Source organism: Diplotaxodon limnothrissa, linkage group LG10 (assembly GCF_057381915.1).
Source record: "Diplotaxodon limnothrissa isolate DT_005_m linkage group LG10, D_limnothrissa_male_GT1.1, whole genome shotgun sequence".
In the NCBI taxonomy this organism is placed as follows: Eukaryota; Metazoa; Chordata; class Actinopteri; order Cichliformes; family Cichlidae; genus Diplotaxodon; species Diplotaxodon limnothrissa.
In genome coordinates this window covers 31,894,379-31,900,378 of record NC_140605.1, presented here as the reverse complement: position 1 = coordinate 31,900,378, position 6,000 = coordinate 31,894,379, and positions in this window count along the sequence as shown.

The following is a 6,000-nucleotide window of genomic DNA, read 5'->3' as shown; positions in this document are numbered from 1 at the left end:
GAAAATTTCATCAGTGTAAGTCACACATGCTACACAGTACAAGCCTGACCACCACTCTGACTTCAACATTTTTGTTATCCATCACGCCAATGGAAAAAAAGTGGCATTAAAACATTAAAAAGTGCAGAATCATCTGCTATATACAGAATTTCTTTTCATTAAGCAAAGGTTAATCAGGTTATATTTGTCAAGTACTTTGGTTTTTGGTCATATCACTACAAAACCAGTCACACACTCCTCAGCCCCAGCTAGACTTCTTGTGCAAATGACATCATTGAGAGCAGTGCAAGACATGGGGGGCAGCCAACACAGAACAAGGCAACCAGTTATTTGGCTGACACAAATAACAAAGAAGCACAACTCCCTTTGGGCAGGGGAAAAAAACAAGAACCCAAAACCATAAAAATGATAAGACTGCAAACAGGAAAGCTCAACACCAAATGGCAAGAGGCAAGACCAGACTAAAGGACTCATTACAGCACAAGACAAAGGCAGACACAGTCAACCGCTGGTGAAAACAGCAAAGGCAGAACAGGCAATCATTCAGGTGAGAACCAAAAACAGGAAGTAAAACCAAGAGAAAACTAATCCATCAAAGTAAAACAGGAAGTAACCAAAACATACTGGTAAAAGAAGGCGCTAAAAATTAAATATAACTGAATTTAGACAGGGGAACACAGATGGGACTAGCACATTGACCATGCAGAAGGAAGGGAGGGGAGGCAGGATAAGGAAACACTGATGATCCAGAAACAGAAAAAGTAAAAATAAAATCAAACCTGGAACCAAAATGGTAACCCAACAAAACTGGGACCATCACAGATTGCATGCTACCACGCTAAATTAAGACAGTGAACACTAAAACTAATTTTCTCATTTGTTCCTCCCCTCCCTCCCAACCAGTCACGGCAGATGTTTGCCCGTCCCTGAGCTTGGTCCTGCCCGAGTTTTCTTCCTGTTAAAAGCGAGTTTTTCCTTCCCACTGTTGCCAAGTGCTTACTGATAGAAGGTCATTTGATAGTTGGAGTTTTCTCCCTCTTATTGTTAAGTTGTTTACCTGACAATCTAAATCACTTTAAGGTAACTGTTGTGATTTGGTGTTATATGAATAAAACTGAATTAATTTTAAGCATCTACACAGGCTGACCTGACGATCACTGCAGAGGCTTTCATTTTCTTCACTGTTTGATTCACTCATATTCTACTTATTACTACTGCTGAGCTCCTGGATTTTCCCCATTACATCACTTTCATGTAATAATATTGTACACTCATATGAATGAATAAATAATCTGTCTGAAAATAGTTGTGAAATAATAGGACATTCCAGAGAAATAAGTTATGTCCTTAACAAGACTGCAGTCATGGAGCTGAGGCATTAGTCAGGTGGAAAATGAGTAGCCAAGCATGTACACCAAAGAGTTTATTAATCTTCAAGTTTAAAATTGCAAAGAAAAAGAAAATTTCTCAGAAGATGACTTGAAATGACTGCAAACACGTTAAAAGACAGGTAGCTTTTTAAAAAAGACAAAAAAAAAGATTGTACGTAAAAATACAGTAGCTAAATTAAATGTGAAAACATTTTTTCATGCCAAGCAGATGTCGCCAGAGCAGGTCAAGGAAGGCTGTTAGCAGAAAGAGTTGAACTCGAGTGCAAACCACAGAGAGCAGCAGCAGCCACTTGTTTCCATTTATTTCAGCTTCATGTTGTTTGTCTGATGGGCCGGACATCAAAGAGGGAACCAGCGTCTGAGACAGAGCGTTGTTGTTTTTCTTTCATTTTTCTTTCTTTCTTTCATTTTTTTCTTCCTTGCCTATCTCTTTAACTCAGAGGAACATGGAAGCTGGGTGACCCTGAATGATTTATCAAGACATTTCTCTTTTTTTCCCCCTCCAGTTAAAGTGAATGACTGGTATGTAGAAAGACCCCGGAGAGTAACGGGAGCCCCCCTCACAAGCTATTAGGCCTCCCTCCACCTCCCCCTGTGGAGAGAGGGTGATAAGAGAAAATTGAAAATGAAGAGGAAAGAGAGGGAGACATCTCTGTATCCACAGGCAGACCTCTTGTTCTCCTCCACTATCTCTTCTTGTTTCCCTCCTTTGAGCTTGATTAGCCGCCAAGCTTAAGAGGCTTGTTATCAACTTTGGAGACGATGGAAGTTCATCGGCCGCAGGGCTTGACTGATGGAGACTGGGATGGAGGCTTTTTCTGAGCATGTCTGTGTGGAGGAAATGGCGTATATCTTTTTGACTGATGTGGAGCCTAGGTAAAATGTGGTCAGCTCATTCGTATCCGGGACCGCAGGGACTCCAACATGTCTGCTGGCTGGTTCTCATTCGGTCATGACTTTAGTGCTGATCACAAAAAAACTTTATATTTTGCTCAGGGTCACAGGCTTTTTTTTGTTTATTTAAAAGAATATTTAGAAAAGAAAAAGGAAGTTCATAATAGATGCAAATGCCCACTTTAAGGCTGTAAGAGTCCTCTTATTGAATTTCTCCATGACAATCAGTTAAGTGTTATTTTATCTTATCTCATTCAGAGTGGGGGAGCAAAACTATTCATTCTAAAGCAAGGTGTCCAGATAGGTCCACGGCAGACAAGATCATTTCTCATTACCTTCGTAAAAAACATTTCATGTAAATTTTGGTTGGGTTTGGACAAATAAAAATACTTTTACATCGTTTATGCCCAGCCATCCAGTTCAACACCCTCCCTAGAAGATTAAATGATGGTTTAACGATGTCATACCAACTACCATCTGTGTGTGTAGGAAACAACAGCTGTTACTTCATCACGGGAGCCCCCTAGTTTCAAACAGTCAAGTTAATGCTGTTGTATTTGTTTTAGATTTACTTTATACTACAGATGTTATATGATACAAACATCAGCGATGGGGACGTTATGTGTAAACTGGTGAAACTGCACTGTGAAAATCTCCATTTCTCACTTACTGTAAAACACCCGAGTATATAGCTTGTCTAATTTAATATGATTAGAAAAAGGTATAGTTTTGGTTTTTAAAACAAAGCTTTGAAGCTCATATCCCTGACTAGTTTTCCATCTTTACTGAAGTCAACAAATACCAGTTACACATCAGTCGCATAGTTTACTGAACTCACCAGGATGTATTTTGGTATGCTTTATCATCTCTTTTTAACTATCTTCACAGTTCAGTTCAGTTTTATTCATATAATGTAATAGCACTGTAGTGCTTTATACTGTAAGGTAAACATCCAACAGTATTAGAGAGAAAACCCAATAATCAGATGATCAATCCTGTATATGAGCACTAAGCGAAAGTGGGAAAGAAGAACCTCCTATTAACAGGAAGAAAACTCCAACACAACCAGTTTCAGGGAGGGGCAAACGTGTCTAAACTGACTGGGGGTGAGGGGAAAGAAGGATAAAAAACAACTATGGGCGAACGTGAGGAGAATTGAAGCAAGCTAACCTAGCAAGCCAATTAATTTGGTATCTAACGGATCTTCCTGCACAGTGATTAGCTGTTTACGTCCCTTGAATCAGACTGATTGGTTAACATTTTTGGAATTGTGTGGATTTGTGTATGTGCACTTGATTTTGTAAACAATCTGGTAAAATGGGAGAAAAATACGGATCCTAAAATACTTAAGAAAATTCTGAGAAACAGGAGTTTTAGAAGGTTTTTTTGTTTTGTTAAAAAACAACATCCAGCCTGGTAAATCTTGATAGTTTTTAGGCCATCTGAGAAATAAAATGTATATTTCAGGGAAAGGTATTTCATTGTTTTCATTCATAGTTCTTTTTCTCAGAATCTGTACAAGAAACAGAGGTGCAAGGTTGAGACCAGTTCAGGATCCACCGCCAAACTCTAAGAAAGCCTGTGTCCACAGAGAGCCTGATTTAGTTCCGCTTTATGGGCATTATGTGGGACTCAAATAGTAAAATGTTACTCTCAACCAAACCAGTCATTTTCTGTCATACTTACCTCAGACTTTGGTGATTATTTAAGGAAAGATATTCCATATTCAGGTTAGTCGCCATGTTCATTTTGAAAATGCCAGTGACTCAGCGTGTCCACTTATGTGTCTGGCTGAAAATTAAGAACAGACAAACCCGTAATCTTTAGTTCAGACTTTAAAACATCATGCATTACTTTGGAAATACTTGCAGTAATATACTCTAGTGTGTTTATTCTCTTTTAATCCCTGTGCATGATAATATTCCTAGTTTCATCTTCCCTATATCATATTCTAACCTGCCTCGAGCCAAAGGATAAAACGTCCTGTGAATAGGATCTTTTTTGAATTTGCATCAACTTAAAATCACAGTGCAAATCTTTTCTGTTATGAGATAAAAGGGTTTTTCAGTGACCGTCCGCAGATATAAGACCTTCATTTGGCCCAATTCAAACTCATATCACTCAAGTTATGAATAAAATATGAGAATCTATGCGATCAGAAGCAGTATCATTTCCAGTGTGTGACCTGATAAACATTGGCTCTTGGTGTTCTTTTGCTCCTCTCTATTTAAGTTCGTCCTGAATCTGGTTGAGGCCTCAGAGGGCGACAGGACCAATGTAAACATTCCCAGCCCTCAAAATCTGTCTGTCTGCTGGGGGTGATGCATCTGTCCGGCCCGTTTGTTTACTGGCCAAAGAATGTTAAGAATATAGGCTTCAGCCTTGTATGCATGTGAGTGTGCAAAAGCATGTCCATGTGACCGTGCACTTAAAATAAAGAGCGTGAGGAGGCCAGGGGGACACATGGGTGGGGCGGGGTCACGAGTTTTGTTTCCTTTTGTATCGTCTTAATGTTTGTAATGATCCAGTGGGATGTGGATCTGGTGAACATTGCACGCTGTTTAGTCTACCAATCACCACGGTGACAAAGAGTCTAGGTTTGGGGGTTGGAGGTGGAGGTGACTGAAGGTGGGGGCTGGTAGGTGGGGGTGGTAAGTGGTGTTGTGGTTCAGGAAGCGTACTCACATATATAAAAATACACCCAATATGCAGCAGCAGAGAGAAGTTGTCCTCCAATTGCGACGTTGTAAGTTTGCTTTTTCACTTCTCCGTCCACAGTAAGTGACATTACATTAAATTTAATGATGACGGCATAAAGACCTGTTTATGAACCAAAGGACTTAGAAATAGGCTTATTCAGTGTATCCTTTCATCCTATATCAAGGTATAAGAAATACAAACACGATAGATGTTTGTGCAAAATTTTCAAGCTACTTTAGCTGTTTTTTAACAGCTGATTAAATTGTTAAGGCTGAGAGGGTGTTTTTGAAATTTGTTTTTAAGATGTTAAAACACGATTAAGGCATGAATATCCTCTAACAAACCAGCAATGCAACATGGAGTCTTTAAAACTGATGTGGAGTTCAGGAAACTTCAGAAAACACAACAATGGGCTCGGTTATGTTATGTACAAAATATCACTTCACCGAGGACAATGTGGACTGTGCGACTCCAACGAAAGCCCTCTATAAATGCACACACACACACGCACACACACATTAGCACCCGCAGAGCTGCTCTGGACAGTTTTAACTCCTGCAGACTCAGAAAGGTAATTCTGGTGAGCCTGCACTCTCACGGTAACGGACATTAACTCTCAGATCTCTGGAAACATTAGAGATGTATTGGATGTAATACACATGTAACCAAAGCCTGGATTTGGTTTGAATTACTACTTTTGATTTGTATTATATTAACCTGAATATAGACACTTATTGTCAAAGAGAATAATGGCAAATATGGAATCTCACAGCTTCAGAGGGATTTGAGACTGCCTAACTTTTACACTAGGAGTGAAATATTTCTTTTACTCCCGGGTTAATTAGTGCTTTGTTTTGTCTGGAAATATATTTGTACTCTACTATCGTACTCATATGTAATTAATTTTATTTCATATTTCAAGCACTTTGGTGTACCTCTGGTCTTTAAATGTGCTATATAAATAAAGTATTGATTGACTGATTGAAGCTCAAACTTTGAAAACTTACTAGAAATC